At 35.6% G+C, this 24,752-nt stretch overlaps 1 long non-coding RNA gene and 1 pseudogene across 2 annotated transcripts in view; one reads left to right on the top strand and one right to left on the bottom strand.

Annotated features, from left to right (window-relative positions):
- The window catches only part of LOC129392325 (uncharacterized), a 289,454-nt gene that overhangs the window by 89,187 nt on the left and 175,515 nt on the right, over window positions 1–24,752 (bottom strand). For both annotated transcript variants that reach the window (XR_008618049.1, XR_008618048.1), the window contains exon 2: window positions 18,179–18,285. This is a non-coding gene — a long non-coding RNA (uncharacterized lncRNA). The remainder of the gene's footprint in view (window positions 1–18,178; window positions 18,286–24,752) is intronic.
- Window positions 21,135–21,480, top strand: LOC102977548 (elongin-B-like; annotated as a pseudogene).

The raw sequence follows: 24,752 nt of genomic DNA, 5'->3' as shown, positions 1-24,752 counted from the left end.
AGAGTCTGCCTGCCAATTCAGGGGACGTGGGTTCGCGCCCCGGTCTGGGAGGATCCCACATGCCACGGAGCGGCTGGGCCCGTGAGCCATGGCCGCTGGGCCTGCACGTCCGGAGCCTGCACTCCGCAATGGGAGAGGCCACAGCAGCGAGAGGCCCGCGTACTGCAAAAAAACAAAACAAACAAAAAACAAATTGAAAGGAGAAATAGACATATCCACAATTATGGTTGAATATTTCAACAGTCCTCTCTCAGGAAGTAAGAAAATAAGGAAACACAAAAATTAGTAAGAAAATTGAACGACACTACTAATAAATTGGCCAAGCTGAGATTTACACACTGATGTTGAAAAAAATACACTCTTTTCAAAAGCACGTGGAATATTCACCAATATAGACTAAACAGTAAAATATAAAACAAGTAGCAATGAATTTAATAATTGAAATAATATAGAATATGTTTTCTGATTATATGAATCTGTTCAGAAATCAATTAGAAAATCAGGAAACCCTATAATATTTTTTGAAATTAAGCAATGCACTTCAGAATAATCTATAGATCAAGAAAATCACAAAAGAATTAGAAAATATTTTTAATTAAATTGTAATGGGGAGGACTTCCCTAGTGGTGCAGTGATTAAGAATCTGCCTGCCGGGCTTCCCTGGTGGCGCAGTGGTTGAGAGTCCACCTGCCGATGCAGGGGATAGGGGTTCATGCCCCGGTCCGGGAAGATCCCACATGCTGAGGAGCGGCTGGGCCCGTGAGCCATGGCCGCTGAGCCTGCGCGTCCAGAGCCTGTGCTCCGCAACGGGAGAGACCACAACAACTACAAAAAAATCTGCCTGCTAGTGCAGGGGACATGGGTTCGAGCCCTGGTCTGGGAAGATCCCACATGCCGCAGAGTAACTAAGACCCCATGCCACAATTACTGAGCCTGCGCTCTAGAGCCTGAAAGCCACAACTACTGAGCCCACGTGCCACAACTACTGAAGCCTGCGCGCCTAGAGCTCGTGCTCCACTATAAGAGAAGCCACCTCAATGAGAAGCCCGTGCACCGCAACTAGAGAAAGCCCGCACACAGCAACAAAGACCCAACACAGCCACGAAGACCCAACACAGCCCAAAATAAATAAGTAAATAAATAAAACCAAAAAAAAAAAAATTAAAAAAATTGTAATGGGGAAAAGATCGTTATCCAAATTCAGGGGGTGTAGCTAAAGTGGTATTTACAGTAAATTTTATAGATTTAAATACATATATTAAAAAAGAAAAATAAGTAAAATCAGTTATCTGAGCTTTAAACTTAAAAAGCTGAAGAAAAAAATTAAATCCAAAGTGAGTAAAAAAAAAAGAAAATATCAAAGAGTGGAAATTAAGGAAATTTAAAAATGAACAAATAGGGCTTCCCTGGTGGCGCAGTGGTTGCGCGTCCGCCTGCCGATGCAGGGGAACCGGGTTCGCGCCCCGGTCTGGGAGAATCCCACGTGCCGCGGAGTGGCTGGGCCCGTGAGCCATGGCCGCTGAGCCTGCGCGTCCGGAGCCTGTGCTCCACAACGGGAGAGGCCACAACAGTGAGAGGCCCGTATTCATTTTATGAAGCCAGCATTGTCCTAAAATCAAATCCAGCAGAGACATAACAAAGAAAGAAAACCACAAAGATCCCTTATGAACATAATCATGAAAGTTCCTAACAAAATATTAGCAAACTGACTCCAACATTATATAAAAAGAGCAAAATGGAGTTTATCCCAGAAATGCAAGGATGGTTTGTTATCAAAAATCAATCAAAATAATGTACTATATTAGCAAAATAACCAAAGAGAATGTGGTCATTTTAATATAATCATTTTGTCAAATGATTTAATATAAAATCATTTGACAAAATTCAACATCCATTCATAATAAAAACTCTCAGCAAACTAGGAATAACAGCAAATTTTCTTAACATGCATCTAATATGCAACTGATGAAAGAATTAACAATTCTCTCAAGATTAGGAACAAGGCAAGGATTGTCTATCTTCACCATCACTATTCAACACTATAGTAGAGGTCCTGACCAGCACAATAAGGTGAGAAAAAAAGATAATAAAATATAGATGGAAGGATAGATAATATATAGATCGATAGATAAACAGATAGAAATAAATAGAAAATAGAGAAATAGATTGGGATTAAATAAAATGGCCTTTATTCATAGACATTATAATTATATATGTAGAACATCCTATGTATAAATATCCTATTACAATTGATATCTTAAATTAAGAAATAAATGGAACACCATAGTCATGTATTGGATGACTCAAGATTTTTAAACCTTCAGTTCTCCCTAAATTCAATACATAACCATCAAAATAGCATCAGGTTGTTTTGTAGAAACTGAAAGACAATTTTAAGATTTATATGGAAATGCAAAAGGCCCAGAATAGCCAAAACAATTTTTTTAATGGACAAATTTAGAGACATTTTACTATTTTATTTAAAGATATACCATAATGTTACAATAATCAAGACAGTGTAGAAGCAGCATAAGCATACATGTACATATTCAATAGATTTTTGACAATGGTTCTATAGTAATTCTAAGTTTAAAATGTAGTCTTTTCAACAAATGATACTAAAGCAATTGGATATCCATAGCCCAAAAATAATGAAACTCAACCCTACATCACAGCACATACTAAAGTTAACTTGATATCTAGCATATATTTAAATGTAGGAGCTAAAACTGTAGAACTTCTAAAAGTAAAAATAGCAGAAAAATCTTTGTGACTTTGGAGTAGGCAAATATTTTTTAATAGGACACTAAATGCACTGATTAGTAAAAAATGGATAAATTAAACTTTACTACAATTTTAAAATCTGCTCATTGAAAACACCATTACAAAATGGAAAGATAAGCCGTGGGTTGAAATAAATTCTTCACAATACATGTATTTTACAAAGTGTAAAGAATTTCCAACTACATAATAGTACAAATAACCCAGTAAAAAAGGGCAAAATATTTGAATAGACACTGCACCAAAGAAGATATACAAATAAAGAAAATGAAAAAAATACCCAATATTATTATTCACAAGGGATATGTGAATTAAACCACAATGAGTTACCTTTGTACAGCTACTGGAATGACTAAAATTATAAAGACTAGAAATACCAAAGTGTTAGTGAGGATGTGGAGAAATTTAAACTTCTATGCATGACTGTTGGGAATGTAAAGTGGTGTAACCACTCTGGAAAACAACCTAGTAGTTTCTGTGTAGTCAAAAATTTATTTATCATGTGATCCAGCAATTGTTCTCCTAGGCATTTACCCTAACAAATGAAAACATATGTTCATAAAAAGATGTGTATACCCCTAGCAGCTTTATTCATAATAGTGTGTAACTGAAAGAAACACAAATGTACATCAACAAGTAAATCTGTAAGCAAGTTGTGCCAACTGCCATACAATGAAATTAATACTTTAATTGATAGTTAACTTATATTAACTTTTAATTGATACAAGTGGAACACAACGTGTACAAAGCTGAAAAACATTATACTAAGTAAAAGAAGCCAGACACAAGAGAGAACATACTGGATGATTTCATTTATATGAAACCTAGAAGAGGCAAGTTTAATCTATGGCATAATACAGCAGATCAGTGTTTATCTGGGGATAAGGGAGTAGGATTGAGGGCAAAGAGGAATAAGGGAACTTTTTGGGATGATGGACATGCGTATATATGGGTTGGTGTTTATATAGGCATTTAATTTTCAAAACTCATGGAGCTGTACACTTAATATAGATGTATTTTGTTTTATGAACTTTATACTTTAATAAAGTTAAGGTAAAAAAACTTTTTAAAATGTTCTAATCAATACATTTAAAAAATAAAAATCCAGAAGCATTTTTTAAGTTTTACTTAATCAGAGATGAATCTGCCCTAATCTGTCTTCTTAAAAACAAGACAAAATTCCAAATTAACTCACATTTACCCAGTAAATATGTTCTTTGGCCAGATGTCTCAGTTTTCAGCATTTAGACTTTCCAGTCCCTATGTTGTTATTTTCTAACTTGCTTCTTTGTGTTAATGAAGCTATTTTAAGATAAGCCACTGGCCAACAGCTGTCTATTTCTTTCAGTATAGTGACAGGGGAAATAAACATTTCCAGTTCTTCCCCTACTAATGCCAGGCCACATTCAGTAAGCTCTTTGGTTACTGTCATAGGTAGCAGCCTGTCTTTTCCAATGGTAAGACTGCATTAATCCATCTGATAAAGGGCAATTTCAGGAAGGTGAGCACAGCTCAGGACTCTTTAATCTGTCAAGTCCTATTTTCTTTTACCCTTGAAATGTTCCAGAATCCTCCTTCCAATCTGTCATAGACTAGTCTAACATCCCATCCTAGAGTTTACATTAACTTTTAATAGTATTATTGGCAGACATAAAGTCAATTTACGAAGAAGGTGGTCTTCTGTGAATTTTTGTATTGCTAGTATCTGAATTGTATTATAAATGTGCCTTTTCTGTCTTTGTTAATGGAAACTATTTTCACATATACACTATATTTCTAGGCTGTGGAGAGAAGAAAATAAAAATTTTTGGTAAGTAAATGAAATGATGTTTAAATGATTTCCTATTTGAAAATAACTTATAGGCTATTTACAATAGGCCTTTCAGTTATTAGGCAGATAGCTTGCCAAGAATGTGGTAAATACTACTATGAAATGGATGATTCCTCCTAATGCACTTGGAAATCATAATTTTCCACTCGTGTACAATCTTCAAGCTATAAACTGCATGCTTTAGTATATGGATTAGAAGTATCATTCTTTGAAGCCCTGTACTGTAAAACCAAGAGAAATTTTGTACAACTAATGTAATTGTTTCAGTGAATTATAAAAATTTAAATCTTCTCTAGATATTTCCTGTTAAATAACTCTCTAGTGAGAATTTCATTCCACCATCCCCGGCAGCTTCTCAAACTCTGTATAATAGATTTAGCTACTCAGATGAGGACATGTTACTGGAAATGGCAGTATTTTTAACTTGTGCTTAGAAGATATTTACTAGTACAGCTAAGCATATGTTTCATTTTAGCAAATAATTATTTCTTTCTTCCTTTCTACCCACAACTTTCATCCTCTATACCATAAATAGTTATTAGAGATATGATTCTCATGGGTAACTCTTAATTACCCGTGGAAACGAGAATACATCTAAGAACAGTTATATGGCAAAAGTACTAATTTTGAATAAGTTTTGGCCTATGTCAACAAATTGGTAAGCAGGTATGTTCAACATTTACCATGTATTCAACCGTCTGTTACTACTACATGGTAGAACACAAGGAAATATAGACTCTGCCTTCAAATTTTGCTTCTCAGAAATAAAGAAAATATATACACATAAAGCAGAGAATAGGAAACTATAGCATAATATCAAGCACAAAAAGTAATAATAGCTGTAAAGGCCATGTATCTGTCTGGCTGTGGAAGGAGGAAGACAGAAAGTATAAATATAATCAGAAGAGAAAATCTGACTATTTCTACTCAACAGGTCTTATTGTTAGGGATTTTTATCTTATTTAATACTACCAGCAATAGATGAAGTCAGTATTATGCCCACTAGCAAGATGGGGAAACTGAAGCTTAGAAAGATTAAGATGCTTATCCTGGTGGCGCAGTGGTTGAGAGTCTGCCTGCCGATGCAGGGGACACGGGTTCGTGCCCCGGTCCGGGAAGATCCCACATGCCACGGAGCGACTAGGCCCGTGAGCCATGGCCGCTGAGCCTGCGCGTCCGGAGCCTGTGCTCCGCGACGGGAGAGGCCACAGCAGTGATATGACCGCGTACCGCAAAAAAAAAAAAAAAAAAAAAGCTAAATGACACATATAATTAGCCAGAGAGACTTACAGAGTTGTATATTAATGGGGTCCTTCTTATGTCCCCAAATTTAAGAAAAGTTGCAAGATACCATTAAGATGGAAAAGTCAGAGGAAGAATAATAAGATCTTATTCTCATCATAAGATGTTTAACAGTCAACAAGTGGACTATGAAACAGATCCAGTGCCATAAAGACCATGAATTTATCCCTGAGTATAAACTGCTCAGGTTGGAGAATGCTCAGAAGTTGTAATCAAAAGTAGAATCCTTTAACTCTAAGGACAAGCATTGGGTTTCTGACCAGAATGTACTCTTTTTTTTTTTCTATTACCATAATCATAATTTTTCACATGGCATTCCTCTAAGAATGAGAGTCTATCTATAAAGTTGATGCCTACTTGTCAATGTAATTTATATAAGTGACTTTGGGCTACAAATAATTTTGCCTTTTGAAATTGCAGAGTATGTTTAATTCCTTTTTTAAAATATATTTCCATAAATATCAGTAAGTATATAAAATGTCAATCAACATTGATACTCATATATTTATTTCATTAAAAACTATGTTTCAGTGAGATATTAATGTTTCATATTTCATAAACAAAGAGATTTGACTATTTTTACTATTACCTTAAGATTTTAGACCAGAAAGATTATTTGCATTTGAAGATATAAATTACTTTTTAAAAGATATACATGTGTCATTTGAAATACATATTTTATGCACTGTGTCACCCTCCTCCCTCTCCTTCCTAAAAAATATAAAATATTTTATTTACTTGAAATAAAGGTCATAAAGGAGAAGTCATTAAAAGCACGGACAATTGCTATCATCAGAAATAAAGTTTGTCTTCATTTCAGTCAGCTGGTTGGGAAAAAGGTGGTGGAAGTTAAATGAAATTTCTGAAATTAAGAATGATCAAAGGCATTTCCAATATTCTTTTCCAAATTTTACTCTTTGATAAAATTGTTCTTGGAGGGTAAACTCCAAAAGCAAGATTCTACATACAAACATATGTTACTCTTACTCAGCAAAAGACAGGGCTGAGGATAGAAGTCTACATGCAAAGCAAGATATTTCATGAGACCACAAACATTTGTAGATCAAGAATTCTCTCCCAAACTCTAAATGGACCATGTATAAGTTCTGACCTAAAATCAAAGCATTTGTAAAATGCTTGTGAGAAATAAGAGAGAAATAAATGTAACCAAGATTTTGATATTTAGTGAATTTCTTTAAATATTTCCAGATTCTTTTTTGTTCCACACAGTAATTATCTGAATGCCTACCATGAATATCCAAGAATATTGTTAGGATTTTTTCCAATGGTCATTTTTACCATGGCATAATAATTTTACTGAGTAGTTATGCTTTTGTTTTAATATGTAGCTTATTATGTACAATTTTTTAATCCCACATATTTGTGTACCAGAATAAAAATTCTGGAGTTACTTCTATTAGCTGTAATCACTGTATAATAGCAACACATTTTAAAATGACAGATTTATTTGGTTTCTTTACTTGCTAATGTTCAGAAAATTTAGGATTGGCACATGAGAATAAAATATCAATAGAGTTAAATAGTTAACAATTAAATTCATATGTGATGCTCCCATTTCATTTCCTGCGTTCCAGGCACAGAATTCCCCTTCAAGTGGGACTTGCTATAATTTGGAAGGAGTTCTAGTGCTTCATCAGTAGATCTTTGCCATCTCTGATAGCTTCACCCTCTCAACCCAAAACATGTTGTGACCAAGTCTCACTTAGTGTAAGTCTTTGGGTGAATAGTTTTGTCCAGTGAAAGTTGAAGACATGAGTCATGGAGTCGAAAGACCTTTTCCTAATCTGGAATTTACAGTATTCCAGCATCAGGGCATTACTGAGAATTAAAGAGAAGTCTTGATTTGACAGGACACATGACCTAAGCTGAGAAAAATACTTAAGTTAATGAACTGAGATGGCTGGTTAATTATGCTATAAATAAATCAAGAAGTCCAGATGACATTACAACCACAGACATAATGCTCTTTTGGAGGAGTAATGCTCTTGTGGTTTGCAAAAAACATTCTGAGCCTCTGAGAGATTTCAAGGATAGAAATCCATCCCTAGTCAGCCAGTGTTATTTATAAAGGGGGTAGAGAGGATTGTTTTTGTTGTTCTTACGGTTAAAATGTTCAACGTAAGACAGCAGTTTTAAAAAGCCACTTAAGGAATTAAAAAACAAACAAACTCTTATGAATAGCTCTGTTGCCCATGTTTGGAGGCTTTTTGAATATGATGGCATTGGGCTTACAAACTGTCAGGTTAGTTTTACTGTAATTTCATTCAGTGACTCCAAAATTTCGTCTTCTGTCACAAAAGGAGCATCTGCCCACTGAAAATGATATGCAAGTTCACACTGGATAGCTACACTAAACTATATATTGAGAGCAAAGCAAACTGGGAAGAAAATTGTCTACTACCACCAGTGACCCTCCTTGTTTTTTTAACACATATTTCCCCCTCTCAAACTCTTGTGTTTTAATGCTAACTTTCTATATTTTGCTTTGTCCTGGAATGAGGTTATTCCTTAATTTCTTCATATTTTTGTGCAGCTCAATTAACAGGATAAAGAAAAAATGTGTACTTATTTATTTTTATATACCCTACCCTTTTCCAGAAAGAATATCAAGCAACATCCATGAATTCATAAAATTATACAAGATTGCATTAACTAAATGGGAGATAAGAAATGCACTAGAAGAGACAAAAGGACAAGGCTAAAAATGTTTCCTTCCTTGTTATGATCAGGTTACAAACTTGGCTTTAAATCTACATTCAGTCAATATGAAGAGAGAAAAGTGATGAACAGAGTCTCAGAATTCATAATATAAAAACAAACCACTTATGGCAAATAATAATAAAAGCAAATATCTAATATAGTAATTTTAAATGCCAGGTGTTATTCTAAGCATTATGCATATATCAATTCATTTAATCCTCATAATAACCTTATTAGGTAGGCATTACACTTATCCCCAACTTACAGATGAAGAAATTGAGGCAAAAGAGATTAAGCAACTTGCCCCAGGTCACATGGAGTGTAAGTAATTATGTTGGGATATTAATATATGCAGTTTGGTTTCAAAATCCCTGATCCTAATTGTTCTGCCACACTGCCTGCAGAAAAATACAAGGATTCTTATGGAAAAAAAAATGTGTTCTGATCCTTATTATGACACTATGTGGTAATGTCTTTAAGAAAATCCTTATAGTAGAGTCCACAATAATTTGAAAGACATGTTCCCCAAATAGGCACACATACCACACCAAAAAGCTTATTAGAGAAATCACTTCTGTTAAAGACCAATTCTTGTCAGTGTAGGAAAGTGTTACTTTCAGCTATGACAATCATGGAAGGCCACCTGGAGGTGGCAACATTTGCATCGATTCAAAAGGATAAAAATGTTTCTAGAGGTAGAAAGTATAGGGAAGATGGGAATTATTTTTAGACAGTATTTTTTAAACAGACACTAACACTTGAATGCAATGGAGTCAAAACCATTAGGAAACTGGGACTGTACAGTAAATCAATCATGTTTCAGTTCACAAACTAATCACAAATCACATATACATCCTGGCAAAGGTTTGATTGGCAGGATTCCCAGACCTGCCTGTGGCCCTTATAAAAATATAGATTCCCAGCTTCTGCCACACCAACTGAGTCCAAATTCCTAGGTAAAATCTGTAGATTCAAAAAACTCAAATAATATTCCCAAGGAGTTGGAGTCAGGTGTCTCAAATTGCAATAAAATTCATCAGGTCCATGTCACTTGCCACAAAAACCTTAAGAATCAGTCTATGACTGTTAAGATATTTTAAAGCAGTTAATTATTTAATAAAAGAGTAACTCTTGCTTAGGTCACCTTTCATATGTCATATTCAGATCGGTGTGGCATTCCTGCTTGACTCTTCTTTCAATAAAGAAGCATTTCATCACTTTTTCAAAGCGCTAACTTGGAAAAAAGATGTACAATTACACCAAAATGTGCCTACCTGTGTTCATTCTGGTTTGAAAAAAAAATGTGTTGATGTGTTGGGTTTTTAAAGAGGCATATTTTACAAGTTAATTAAAGTGAATGCCTATCTTCAAATAAATGTAATTGACATATATTTTGCATTAAATCTCAGATAAAGTAGTCTTATGAGTCTTTAGACTCATGGAATCGTCAAAACTGAGGACAGACTGTTTCATTGCTGGGAACTTGAATAGCTAATGGTCTGTAAAACAGCAAACGTAAGTTGGGTTTTATTCAATTTCTCCACCAAATGTGTCTGCCTGTTGGATTTTCTCAAATAAATACTCTTAGCTGATTCTGGGTTAGGTGCAACAAGACATTCCCCGACACTTGCATCTAGAGAACAAGTCTGCAAACCTGCTCTCACTTTTTCTTCCTGCCTTGAGCTATGGTGCATGTCTGAAACCAGGTAATGTTTTCCAGTTTATGTCTCCCAAAGGGCTTAAGAAGAAAAAAAAATGACACACACATACAAAAGTCAGCAAGCTTTTTAATAGAGGAAGGACTTTGTGGGCTCATAAAAGCTCAGAATAAGATCTTCCTTTGGATTTTCAGATATTTTTGCCAGCCTCCCTTTGAGGAAGTACTGCCCACTAGCTGGCTTTCTTAGAATGGAAATCCTAAACAATACACTTGATTCAAAGTTGTTTTTCTCAGTCACAGGTTTAGATGAAAAAATTTAAATATGGATTATATGATAAATGGTTCAGAAACTCAGTTTTCATCAAAGAAAACTCTGAATACAAAATAAGGAACCAGAGGGATGGATGAATACCGGATGGATAGAGAAAGAGGTAGACAGATTCAGAACTAAATAAGAGACCCCCCTCTGTAATTCCACATCTAAAACCAAAAAGTAAATAATAATATACATTACTTAAATTTCAATATGTATACTCAAAATTTTTAAGCCTTTAAAATGTATTACTCCCTTTCCCCAAATAGCTATTTATGTGTATCCTGTTTCTTTCTCTTTCCAACTGTTCTGCTCACTAATTACCCCTAAAAGAGTTTGTTCATCTACAGGAAAATTGATAACCAAGTGATCTGCATTTATTGCAATGACATTTCTTCCTAAATTTACATTTATTACTCCCTTTAAAAATAAAACACGGGCTTCCCTGGTGGCGCAGTGGTTGAGAGTCCGCCTGCCGATGCAGAGGACGCGGGTTCGTGCCCCGGTCCGGGAAGATCCAACATGCCGCGGAGCGGCTGGGCCCGTGAGCCATGGCCGCTGAGCCTGCGCGTCCGGAGCCTGTGCTCCGCAACGGGAGAGGCCACAGCGGTGAGAGGCCCACGTACCGCAAAAAAAAAAAAAAAAAGAAAAGAAAGAAACACACCAAGCTAATATGTTGTGTCCATGTCTTTTTTAACCTTTGGAAAGTAAGCAGCACACTGCCAGGCATGTAGTCAATGTTTAAAATAAACTTGCTAAATTAAACTAACTATTGCCCACACTACACATAAATTTCAGCCGTAAGAGGAACAATGCGTGAAAGCACACTTTGTAATGACCCCGTTTGGCTGGACAGATGGAAGTCCAGGGAGCAGTGTCTCACTGTCTCGGCCCATCTGCCGCCAGTCACTTGTGGGAAGAGGCTTCTGTTTCTTGTCAGCCAGCAATAGGAAGCACAGCGGGATTTAGTAGCTGCTGAGGTACCAAAGGAAAGGGCACAGCACACACCGTTCATGTCAAGTCAGGGATGGAATGCCAGCTGCCTTATTCTCCCCATCTGGTAAGTAAACACTCTCCATGCTGTTCTGCCTCAGATAAAACCTCGCTTACTAAATCAGGAAAAATACACTCATTTAGGAAGGAACCTAATAACCCCATTTATAAGAATAAAAATATATAAGATTTATATTTTAACTCAGAGAGGCTATCTAAAAATTGAGAAAATCAATTATTTGGCTTGCTCAACTTTCTCTTTAGCCACCTCTGGTTAATTATCTGATACAGTCCGACAAAGTGGGTTTTAAAGTCAGATTATCAAGACACTATTTCAATTGTCAACTTCACATCCTGTACAGAGACATGGCCAAAGTGCAAGATAAAAGGCAGTGCCCTCAGTTAAACTACACATGGTTTTACTTCTTATCAAAGAGACGGTGGAATACTCAAGATTTGCCATTTGATTCAGCAGTAGGGCCTGCCAAAATGGGAAATATTTGTACATAGTCAATGGCCATCTAATTGGGAGGTGTGAGGACATAGTAGTAACAATGTTTCTTTCTTTTTTGAAAGACTTCAGAGCAGTCCCTTTGTTCAATATGTCACAAACTCTTTTCTGATTTAAAGGGAAAAGAGAAAAACAATTTGATGTGCAAACACTGAATGCTATGTATACTACTCTAAAAGTTTTTTAAAAACCGGTAATGTTCCAATAAATAGAATTCTGGCAGTAATATTTCATTAGTGAACAAAGCCAGTAGCCATACTAAGGTGGGGAGGAGGGCTCACCCCTCATTCAGTGCATCTGGAGGGAGGAGAGAGCTACTACTTAATGACTTCGGTGTGCACCAGAGATCTTCCAGGAGACAGCAAGTTTGATTTTCTTCCATGCCCCAGTTTTTGTTTTTGTTTTTAACATAGTAAAGCATGTTTAATTCAATTAAGGTGTAACAGAACAAAATTTAAGTACTATAAATTTAATTAAGGTATAACATAGTAAAGTATGTCAAGTATACCAATCATAGCGTACAGTTTGATAATTTTCACATAAGTAATCACGTGTCTAACTACTGCCCAGGAGGAGATATGGGACATCCCAGAATTCCAGAAGTTTTCCTTATGCCACCTCCCAATCTATACTCCCGGCCTCAAGATAACCACTAGTGTGACTTCCATTTACAGATGGTATGAAATATTTAGACTTGAATATATTTTTCTCCAGAAAGTCTCTTGTCTTCTGCAGTTGTCTTGTTTTATAGCTAAAATCACACATTGTGGGTTTTTATGCATGCTCCGGTTTTTGAATATCAAGACCTTGCTTTTGAGGAAACAAGTGAGAAAAATAAGGAAATAGATACAACATTATTTTATTATTGTTGTTTGTTTATTTGGGTTTTTTTTTGCTTATTACATTCATTTGTAAAGTTTGGAATTGATGTTTGTTATTAGTCAGTGGAGTGAGGCACTAAAAAGTTCCCTTTACATGGGGTGTTACAGGCTATTAGCTTTCTGAGACACTTGCTAACAAGACAATGTGTGTTTAGTTAAGAATAAAGAGAAAAGAAGGAATGATAGTGCTACCATAATCAGGTGATTCTCTTTAGTGATTGTTCGGTGTTCTCTGGGTAAATCATGACAAATTAGCAGGTAGCTGCTGGCAGAGAGTTACATGGAGCATATTTCCTAGACAGAAAGAATTATGGGAGGGACCTCATTAGGCTTCTCTGCTTCAGCTTCCTTTCCTTTCCTTTCCATCCCCGCCCCACAACTGTGTTTCCATGAGGATCTTACCTGGATCCATCCTTCCTGAAGTAGTTCTATACTGCTGGTGTGTATATCCCTAGGACTGAGGGGTGACCCAAGGGTCACTGTTGGGTGTCTGTGGAGCTTTGGCATGCAGCCAAGGTGACCACACACATCCATGAAAAGCCCCCCAGGGTGTGGAATGAGGCAGTGATGGGAGGAAAAGGAGGCAGACTGCAGACTGGGAGCCAGTTGTTCTCATGCTACCCGGGAGTGTGTTTGAGGGCAGGGAGTTCTGGGAAGCAGGATACCTAAAGGACCGTCTGAAAGAGAGTTGTGGGCTTCAGTTGGACTTATCTCTTTGATTCCATGGACTCATTTGCTCCATGGAGAGGGATGCAGCCATAGGAGGAAAAAAATAGGACCCTCTCTATAAAGCATGGGACCCACAGCAGAGGTCCCTGTTGCCCAGATCTAAAGTAGTGTGAAGTGTGATTCACGTCACACCTAGGACATTAAAAAACAAAAAGGACCTCTCACCATTTTGTGCTATTCTGTTTTCAAGGTATTTACCACTAGTCGTGAAATTCGTTTATGCTTACTTTGTCATATTTTATTCAGCCTAATCATTCTCATCATAGCCATCATCAAATGCTATTTAAAATTTTCTGTTTATAACCAAAAGTCTACTTCTGGTTTCAAAGGTAATTATTTTACCTCTCCTATAAAAGAACTGTTGACAAAAGTTAGACCAAAAAAAGAACACTGAAAATGTCCAGTAACATTGTCAGATATAAAATAGTTAAATATGAAATAGTCAAATGTAAAAAAAAGTCTAAACCTAAATGCAAAAGGAACTACAGTATTATTTTATCTCCACTTTAGGCATCATGTATTCACTTGTTACAGTGCAACTGTGATTAAAGATGCCGAGGGCCCACACCCAGCTGCTGTGCCTGCACCTTGTCAGGTGTGTTATTGCAAAGCTTGGGTCTAGAAATAATAGTCTGACTCGAATATTCTCACAGAGCTGTATGGGTCAAACACATGAATAAACATCCACAACAAAAACAGAGTTCAAAATCAGTATAGAGCAAGAAATCCCTGATCAAATATATTTTTATAAGTACTTTAAATAAATGCCCAAAAGCAGTCAGAGGAGCTTTGTTCTCAGCTCAACACACAACAAATGAGTTAACCCAAAAGCACCTCTTAATACCTTGAAGTCTCCAATTTTCAAAATTTCTTATTACATTCATTTTTTGGTAAGAAAAACATTTCGCATTTTACTATCAGAGTGGTAGCAGACAGGTCCCGGAGCACTGGGTGTGCTCCATGAAGCATACATGTGCTCATGTCTTTCCCTGGGACCCATCAAGGTGCTGAGTGACTGTCACTGTCACAGGAAAGAAGTGGCTTAGTGTGACCAACACAGGCCTCCCCAGAAGCCGGGCAAGACTCTAACAGGTCCAGTATTCTAGGTGACAAGACAGTCTGGTGATTCCCCACTCAATGATGGCTCATTTCAGGTAACCTACAGTCAACCCCATGTGCTGAAAATTCATAACAGAGGTATGAATAAAACCAACCTGGTTTTATTACAGCAAGATGCTTTTAACCTTTCTGCTCTTAACCTTGTTTCTAGCTTGGAGTGGTGAAGGTAACTATTTATAGCACTGGTTGGCATATTAAGTACAGTTTTTAAATGTTAAATTATTTTTTTAAATTGCATGTGGATTAAATGCTTGAAGATTGTGATTAGTACCTCCGATGAACTCTTTGGTTCCACTGAACAGTTGTAAAACCTAGGCTCTGTCCCATCCTCCACACTGTTACAAGGGTGACCATAAACCAGACACCCCTGCTTAAAAAGTTAGCTTGAAAATACAGTCCAAACTACTTAAAGGAAATTGGTTTTTAATATAGGCCTACTGTATCTAATTCTATATTTCTACTATTCTCTGCAAAAAACTCTCTTCTCCCCTTAGCAGACCTCTCATAATGGACTCACCTTCCCCATTCTTTGCTTAGTACATTCTATCTTGATTATTCTCAGCAATGGTTGGATGAGAATAGGGTGGAACTCATGTTTAAGAGAATAGTATTGGTTTCTAGCATGACTGAGGCAAAAGACATTCACGCTCTAAGAAGGAAGATCTAGGTCAATACAAATAGAGACATCAATGCCTGGGATGATCTAATTTGGTCAGGTTAGAGAATACAGAAAGCTAAGACTCTGCATGATGGTAGAAGGCCTTGGAGGCTTGTATTTCTGGGGGTAACTGAGGGAGAAAAGGGATGAAAGACATAATGCAGTTTATTCTGAGGGCAGGGTGGCTATTTGATTCTAATTATGCATTATTTATTGAATTTTGTTCCAGTCTGCAGTTAAAGTGGTGAGACTAGCAGTGTCGTTGGCTGGGGAAAGATGGAGAGGGTAGTAGTCTTACCTGGAGCATTCAGCTCCATAAGTGTTCCTTAAAAACGTTTTTTCCATCTGTTCCATGGCTATAAACTATTCTCAAACACTGGTAATCACCATCAACAGAATTTCAACACATTAAAATTGTTTTATTTTGATAATTCTATGAAATGTATGTAGATGTGTTGAGAAAAACAGAACCATTACCGCTGAGTATGCATCTATAATTCAATTGACCACATCTTACTATTCTGCTCAAAAATTTAGTAGATCTTGTCATTTTCTTTCCTGCAATGGGAAAAATTCATAAAACATGTCCTGTTCAATCAAGGAAATCTGTAGTGATTTGTGAGAATATGAGTCCTCTGAGAATCTGAAATCAGCTATAATATGATAAATATCATAATAGGGGCCATCTCATCTGATTATTGGGAGGATTACCTAAAATAATGCATATGTAGAGCACCTAGTGATGGTTCAATTTTTTAGAATTATGCTTATATTTATTCCAGCAAGTTTATCAAAACTTGCTCCAATTCTTGAATCCTGTTAAATTACATGGTATAAATTGATAAATACTCAAAACCAAATAAGTATAATATTTAAGAGTTGACACATGAGTCCCTCTTAGGAAAGAAACTATTCTTGATAAACTCCTGGATTATAGAAGATAAGACCCAGGGGGCACATGTGGACCCCTTAACTTATTCATTCATTCACTCATGCATTCATTGACTGCTTACTGTCAGGCACTGAAGTTATAGCAACAAACAAAACAGATAAAGCCATTGGTCTCATAAAGTTAATGTTCTAGTGGGGGAGACACACACAGAGACACACATATATGCTTAATTTCAGGGAGTGATAAGTGCCATGAAGCAAATAGGACAATAAGACAGAGAATAACTAGGTAGGTTAGGGGACTTAGGATGGATAGGATGGTCACAGAAGGCATCTTTGAAGAGGTGACATTTGAATCAAGACCCAAATGAGGTGATGCAGCAGATAAAGAGAATTGGAAGCAGAGAGAAGAACAAGTGCAAGGGATCTGGTTTGGGAACAGATGCGGCAAGTTGGAGAGGCACCAGGAAGGTCAGGGTGTCCAGAACTTAGGGTGTAAAGAACTTTGGATTTTATTCTAATAGCAGCTCTTTTTCTCATAACCATATAGGAGTGACTCAGCTATTCTAAATGAGATAATAAAAGGATTTATTCAAATCAATCCACTATTAATTCATTTAACATACCTTCTTTAAATTGAATTTAATTAAACAGTACTGAAGTATAAAAATGAAAGGAATAGTCATTCCCACTAACCCAGTACCTCTCCCTAAAAGGAAATGCTATTATAATTTTGGTGTATTCTTCCAGTTCAAAGTATATTTATTTACTGCCAGAAGTAGAAACATGCCACAGACATCATTTTGCACCCTGATTTTTTTACTTCATAATATCACTTGGAAACTCTTCCATTCAAGGGTGTACATATTTTCATTATTTTTAAATGACTGCTCAATGTCACACTGTATGGATCATCCTAATCGATTTAATTAGGCTCTTACATAAGAAACTTTGTTTCCAATTTTTGCTATTATAAACAATACTATTACTTAAATCTTGGAATGTATAGATAAATTCACAAATTTATTCCAGAGCACACTTCCAGAGGGGCTGAAGGACTGATGGAAATTTCCATCAAGAAAGATAACTGAAGGGATCAGGGTAGCCTTATACTAAATGTAGAGTCATTCTTCTTACAGCAGTGTAAATGCTTTGCCCTCTTAATCCGCTTGTCCCAATCTTCCAAAAAGCTCTCTACACTCACAAATGTTTCATTTGCATGGGCTACATTTTTGTGTTGTGGAAAAAAAAAATAGTTCAGAGGGTAAATCTGGATTGATATGGTGGATAAAAGAGACAGGAAACACAGAAACCTAGACACAGGCTGGAGGAAGAGTAACCATTAAGAACTCGAGCTACCTGGATTTCACTGACATTTGAAAAGTGTTTCCTCCTTCCACAAGGTGGGTATCAAGATTCAAGGCAATCTTATCTAGATCTCAAGGAAGACAAGGTGGCCCCAACTGACATCTGGGTTACATATTTAATGCCCAAACATCCAAGGAGGGGGGACTCAGTCAAGCTAACTCTTTTGATTTCATGTAAACAAAATAACCAATCGATGAACTGATTGCTTCACTTGTTTTGGGTTTCTATATACACAACCACATGCCAGTGATCAAAAATAAATCATCATCTTCAAATTCAGAACAATACACAGGACTGTGTTATATTGTTCATAGCGATCTATGTTATAAAGAAAAATGTATCTACTACAGTCATTCTTACTTCACATTTTTGTAAGGTACCAAAAAGAACATTAATTATAGGCAAATAATTGTCACTTACCCTGAATACAAATAGCCGCCTTCATAATTATGGCTTCTTTGCTTTTTTTCCTTCTCTCAGTAGTGTGGTACTTTATTTATTCATTCTTATCTCCACAATAGGGTAAGCTGATAAAGAAGAATAGAAACCCATATCAATATTTTCAGCTGTCCAACTAAGTGTTTAAGGGCCATACCAATATCTTTATTAAATAAATTAAGAATTTCCATATTTTTACTCATATTTTCATTTAATTTCTTAAAAACAAATAGTGTTTCAGCTATCAAAAATGAGCCAATTATTATCTATTCCCCTAAATAATTTAGAAAGACATTCAATAGCATCTACTTGTCTCTGCTTATAAAAAGAATTACATATCCATTGCAGAAACTGTAAATATATACAACAAAAACTGGCTGGTTTCCTCTGCTTATTTGTAGTGTCTGTATTTCTATACTATTTTGGAAAATTGAGTCAATAAATCGCATGGATGTTAAGCTAAAATGTGGATTATCAAAGTAAATTATAAAATCTACTCCTGTAAATATCCTTCAAGAATTATTATAAATCTAGAATTATATAGCTATAATCCTATCCAAAATCAGAAGAGACTAATCTTCCTCTCAATTTTTTCTAATTCCTATGGTTTCAATTATCATCTATTCAAAACATGTATCTAATGTAGATTCCTCTTCTGAATTGCAAATCTGCATATCCAGCTGCCTGCAAGAAATACCCATTTAGAGTTCCCAGGCATACCTCAAAGTCAACAAGTTCAAACCACCTTAAGAAAGCTTTTTTACCTGAAATCGATTTTTCCTTCAATGTTTCTCATCTTAGTTAAAGGCAGTACCATCTACACCTCAATTGATAAAGCAAAATATCTTCTCTCCTTTTCTTTTGTTCTCCGTATCCAGTCATTAAGTCTTGTTTAATTTGCCTCCTAAATATTTCTTGGCTCATTTTACTTCTTGCCATCTCACTGTTTCTAGCCCAACTAAAATCACTACTTCTTTCACCTGGGTGACGCAGTCCACGTGAATGGGGCCCCTGGAGTTGTACAGTAGGCAACATTTGGAGTCCTTCTAGCCTCATCTTTTATCATCTTCCTCTCAAACTCTACTCTGTAGCATATTAAACATCTTTTGTCTCCTTAAACATTTCATACTCTCTTACCTTGGAGCCTCCAGACAAGCTGTACTCTTTGCCTAGTGTATATAGCATAGTTATATAATATACTTGGCATATATGTGTATTATGTATATGTTCATATATGCTATATGTATATATATATATATGCACACATACACACATATATATTATTTGCTCTGAGATACTTTTTATCATCACCCCTGTGATCAACATGATGGCTGAGCTGGGTGTCCCACCAATATAGTCCCAAAACATCTGTTACTTTCTAATCAGAGCACTTACTACTTTTATTATAATTACTCATTTGCCTGATTATGCCCTCTGGTGGCATCAAGGATGTGTATTTTTTTATTACTGTGTTTTCAATATCCAGCACAACTACCAGAGGAGACACTGGAAATATTTCCTAAATGGAAGAATTAATGAATCAATAAATATATGCTAATGTTTCAAGCAAAAATATGATAACACAAGGGTCATTGACCTTATTCAAACCAAGAATTATGGTGAAGTAGGAGATATTTGTAGTTAGAGTTAATGTCATTATTATTATTCCATCTGTAAGGTGAAATGTAGTGCTTATCCTTCATTTCCAAAAGCTGAGAATTATTAACACTGCCTCTGTAATCAGAAATGCTCAAGGAAAGGCTGGGATCCATGGTGTGCCTTTTCCTAACTTCACCATTTTAGACATGACAGCTCAACTCTAGCTGAACACAGCCAGACAACTCCCAAGGATATAACTAAAACCTTAAGTTGCCAGCAAATTGTTTTCCAAAAGAATAATTATTAGGACAACAAAATCATGTAAATATGAAATGGAAAGCCATGACAGGTCATCTAATCTCTAGTGTGAGAATTCTCTTAAATGTTGGCCTCAGTGCTCTTCAGGGTGAATTTTAAGTACAACCAGTGATGTAAATCCCACCTTTACCCTTGGGAGGCTGTTGTGCAAACCAAAAGTTTCCATTGTTTCTACTTGGGTAAAATATTTTAAAATTTGCCTTTTCCTCAATGTGTGTATTTTACTCTAGCTCTCTTGTGCCTCTATCTTTTTAGGTTTTATAAATAAAAATAAGTGGTGATATAATCTTAGAGCAGTAGTTTTCATTCAACTAAGAGTTCAGTTACAAGCAGCAAATGTACTCTTTTCATTTAAAGTAAACCTAATGGTGACAATAATTTTTTTCTATTCTAGGTTTAATACGCTTTTATTTCATTCTATTGATGTTTAAAAATTGGAAGGGGTAAAAAAGTCAGAATTTATCACTTCAGTAGGTTAAATCTTAGTAAAATCTTCAGGTTCATTTGCTGTGATGCTAAAAATTTAATGGAATATTGTTTAATTAAATGAGCTGTCTGCTGGAGCTGGGAAATTTGGGGATTATATACAATGTTACGAAACTTATTTTTGTTTATTTGTTTAACATTTTAATCTTATTTTTCCTTGAGAATCTTGCCAGTATCGGTCTCAATACATTACCCTTTCATGTAATTAAACCTATCTTTGGTTCAATGGATAAGACAATATTGGCTTCTTAAACGCAACATTTCCCAAACATTAGTCTTCTGTGTACCAATTACCTGAATTTTGGCATATTTTATACTACTGTACCATCTTTCACTGAATATTTTTCTTGAGATAACGTACTTGTTTGAATTCAAATATATTTTAAGTAATATTTATGTCATTTAATCCCTTTTTCCCCTAATATAGGTAAATGCATACAATTTAAAACGTTATTGCATAACTTCTAAAATTATCTCATAGCCCACAATTCAGAAAAGCTGTTCTGTCATATTTCATTATAAATCTCAGGGAGAGGCTTCCGCTGCCGTGGAGGTGTTCCTCATGATCCGTTGCCACAAGACCACCATCTTCACGGATGCCAAGGAGCAGAGCAACGTGATCGAGCTCAAGCGGCCGCTGGAAGAGTAGCAGCTGTACAAGGACGACCAGCTTCTGGACGACGGGAAGACATTGGGTGAGTGTAGCTTCACCAGCCAGAGAGCAAGGCCTCAGGCCGCAGCCACTGTGGAGCTAGCCTTCCGGGCAGATGAAGCATTTGAAGCCCTGTGCATTGAGCCCTTCTCCAGCCCACCTGAGCTGCCTGCTCTGTGTGATGAAGCCGCAGGACTCAGGAATCAGCGCCAATGAACAAGCTGTGTAGTTGGAGAACCTTCCCCCACTCCTGTTCCCCCCATCTCCCTCCAATAAAAGCGATTTGGGTGTTTAAAAAAAAAATCTATATATAATTTCCTTCTTCTTTCATAAAAGAATCTAACTTTCAGTGTTATCTTCTGATAGTCTCCTAGCAGTTTTAAAAAATTGTATTGTGAATTTTAAAAAAAACCTAAAAAATAATCTGCATTGTGTATATTATGTTTTAAATTTGTTATGCTATTCTCCTATTACTATAAAAATCCATTTAATTTAAACAAATATAGAGAAATCACAGGCATTATTTATAAAAATTAAAAGATTAGTTTTTTTCTTTGATACATTTCTAATAGAGGTGCTACTGAACTTACTTTACTAAGGGGGTAAGACATATAGTTAATAACACCTAAAATATTTAAAATATTCTGTTTTATTGATACTAGTTATTGCCTGAATATTATGCACTCCTACTTTTTTACATAACATTTTCAAAAGTCAACCGAAGTCAAACATAAATTCTAAATTAGATATTGATTCATATGAACTCATATTTTGATCTGATTGTTTTCTTTGGGTACCTCTGAAAACACTTCTACTTCAAAATTATTGAGGAAAAATAGTCTTTAGCAAGAAATAAATAGAGATTTACAAAACTTTGACCATTATGAAAACCTGCTGCAGTTATCCTCAGCTGGATTCATTGCCATTTATTATTTTTGTTTATGATCTTTTAGCCAGTTCCCAATCCATGTGACTCTGTTCTCATCCAAAACAATTATAATTAATTTGCAACTAAAAGTTCATGATCCACTGTTTCAAATGCTTCACTGAAGCCCAAATACATGACGTCAATTCCATCCTCTTCATCCAATTAGTTTTGCAACTCTATCAAACAGGCCTATCATCATGGTCTGGCATGATTTGTTCATTATGGACCACGGTGCTTAAGGTTCAAAATTCCATGTCTTCTAACTGCTTACAGATTTTCCTTCAATATTTTCTTCCTTACTTCACTCCATATTGATCTATTGCTTGGTTGTGTGTAAACATTTGTTTTATTCGGACATGCTTACAAAGAAGAAAAACTGAAGGAAAGTAACATGTAGAATCACTTTAATTGCTCTTTGCAAACTACATAGCATTTAAATGAGGTGTTTTGGGAGCTTTGGTCTTTTTTATATTTCCTTAATTTTACATAAAATCCTTTTCATGAGAATTACTAAGGAGTTCTGCATTATTAATTTGTGGGTACTTGCATTTTCAAAAGACTATGAAACTAGGCTAATTAGAGAAGAGTGTTTTGGCTCAGAGGGTTCATACAATAAAGCAATAGGTTCCATCATGACTCAAATAGAAAATGAGCTAATTGTAGGGTAGAGAGGAGTAAAGAGGAGCTAAGAATGTCTATATGAGGGATAAAATTAACTCATAATTTATAATATATAATTACAAATATTTGAATTTTTATAAATATTTGAATGGCTGTAATATAAAACTAGTTGTAAAAGTAAAAACAACTTTAAGATTTCTTGGTGCACCAACAGCGCATTCATGACAATTATTGATAAAATCTGCAATAAGCAATAGTTTTAATGACATTAATTACCAATTGTATTGGCTCCAATTTCTAGGATAGTTAAATTGTTTCATTATACGTGAATAATCCCAGAAAAGATTTGTTCCTTTAATGTAGAAAAGTTTGTTCCTTTAATGTTCTTCCTAGAAAGCTGTTGACATTTGCTGATTGTATAGCAAATGTCTTTTTCTTTAAAAAAAATTCACAATATAGCAAATGTTTTAACCTTCGAAATTACTAAAGTCTGAGAAATTGGAGATTTCCATATTACATTTCCTTTCTGTTCAGGGTAATTAAAAAACATGTTTGCGAAAAGTTATAATTTTTTAAAAAGCATTTGCAAATTGAATATCCATGTTTAAAATGCTTTTGCAAACATCTTGCTTTTCCAGTTACCAAAACGATTATTTTTAAAATGAAAATATCATATTTTGTCATATAACCATCCAATTCAGTAAGAAAGTATTTACATTTATAATTGAAGAAAGCTCTTATTTTTTAAGTCTGATTAATATCTGATCAAATTCTAGGCTAGGGCTCGGCCACTAAAGGGCTTGACAATTTGAAATTTAAGCAGGCATGTAAAATGGTCCTCTTGATCGCTCACGGGGGCAGGAGCTGTGTGTTCAGAGACAATCAAAGAAAAGGGAAAACATTTCATTTTTTTCCAATCAAATTGCTAATTTCTGGAAAATTTTGTGAAATTATAAATGAGAAACTGTAATAAACTTTTGTGAATTTAAGCACACATGATTTAAAGGCTAACTTGCCTGTGATATTGGAATAGTGTAGAAGAAATTGAAAATAATGTTCTTAATAGAAAAATTATTTGTAACACTTTCTATTTGAAGGGTTGGATCCCCTTCAGATTTGCTTACTGATGATCTGTTTGTTTACTCCTTCAAGATTTAAATAAGAAACACATACCAGATCTCAAAATTTTAATCCTTATTTTCAACGTTTAATGATGAAAATTCTTTTTACTTTTTTTTTTTTTTTTTTTTTTTTCCGTACGCGGGCCTCTTACTGCTGTGGCCTCTCCCGTTGCGGAGCACAGGCTCCGGACGTGCAGGCCCAGCGGCCATGGCTCACGGGCCCAGCCGCTCCGCGGCATGTGGGATCTTCCCGGACCGGGGCACGAACCCACGTCCCCTGCATCGGCAGGCGGACTCTCAACCACTGCGCCATCAGGGAAGCCCCTCTTTTTACTTTTTAAAGGATCTTCTAATTATTCTGATAGAGACATTTAATGATTAAGTATTTCCCACTGAAAGTATGAGTTTTTTATGTTGTAGTCACATGAATGAGCACATCATATTAGCTACACGACAATACAATAAAGACAATGACAATCACTTGGGTAACACACTAGATCCTAATGCAGGTAAAATGGCCCTTCCCTGCCGTGTTCACCTCAATTTCATGTACCTAGAAGCACTCAATCAATGAATCAATGTTTGTTCACTGAATACATTAAACTCAGAAAGTTTAAATTTTTACACTTTTTTCCACTTAGAAGAAAATCTACATTTGCATTTAAATAATAGAAACTCTAGATTCACAGAAACAAAAAACTCGCTGAATTAAGATATAAGTATAATTTAAATTCACTAGAAAAAATTTTAAATGGTTCCATATGGAAACTAAGAAGGCTAATATTAAAATAATGTTCTATCTCTTCTACTTCAAAGCACTTTTTATTTTTT

Source organism: Physeter macrocephalus, chromosome 8, assembly GCF_002837175.3.
Source record: "Physeter macrocephalus isolate SW-GA chromosome 8, ASM283717v5, whole genome shotgun sequence".
Taxonomy (NCBI): domain Eukaryota; kingdom Metazoa; phylum Chordata; class Mammalia; order Artiodactyla; family Physeteridae; genus Physeter; species Physeter macrocephalus.
The sequence above is the reverse complement of the archived record's forward strand: the minus strand, read 5'-3'. Positions and strand labels throughout refer to the sequence as shown.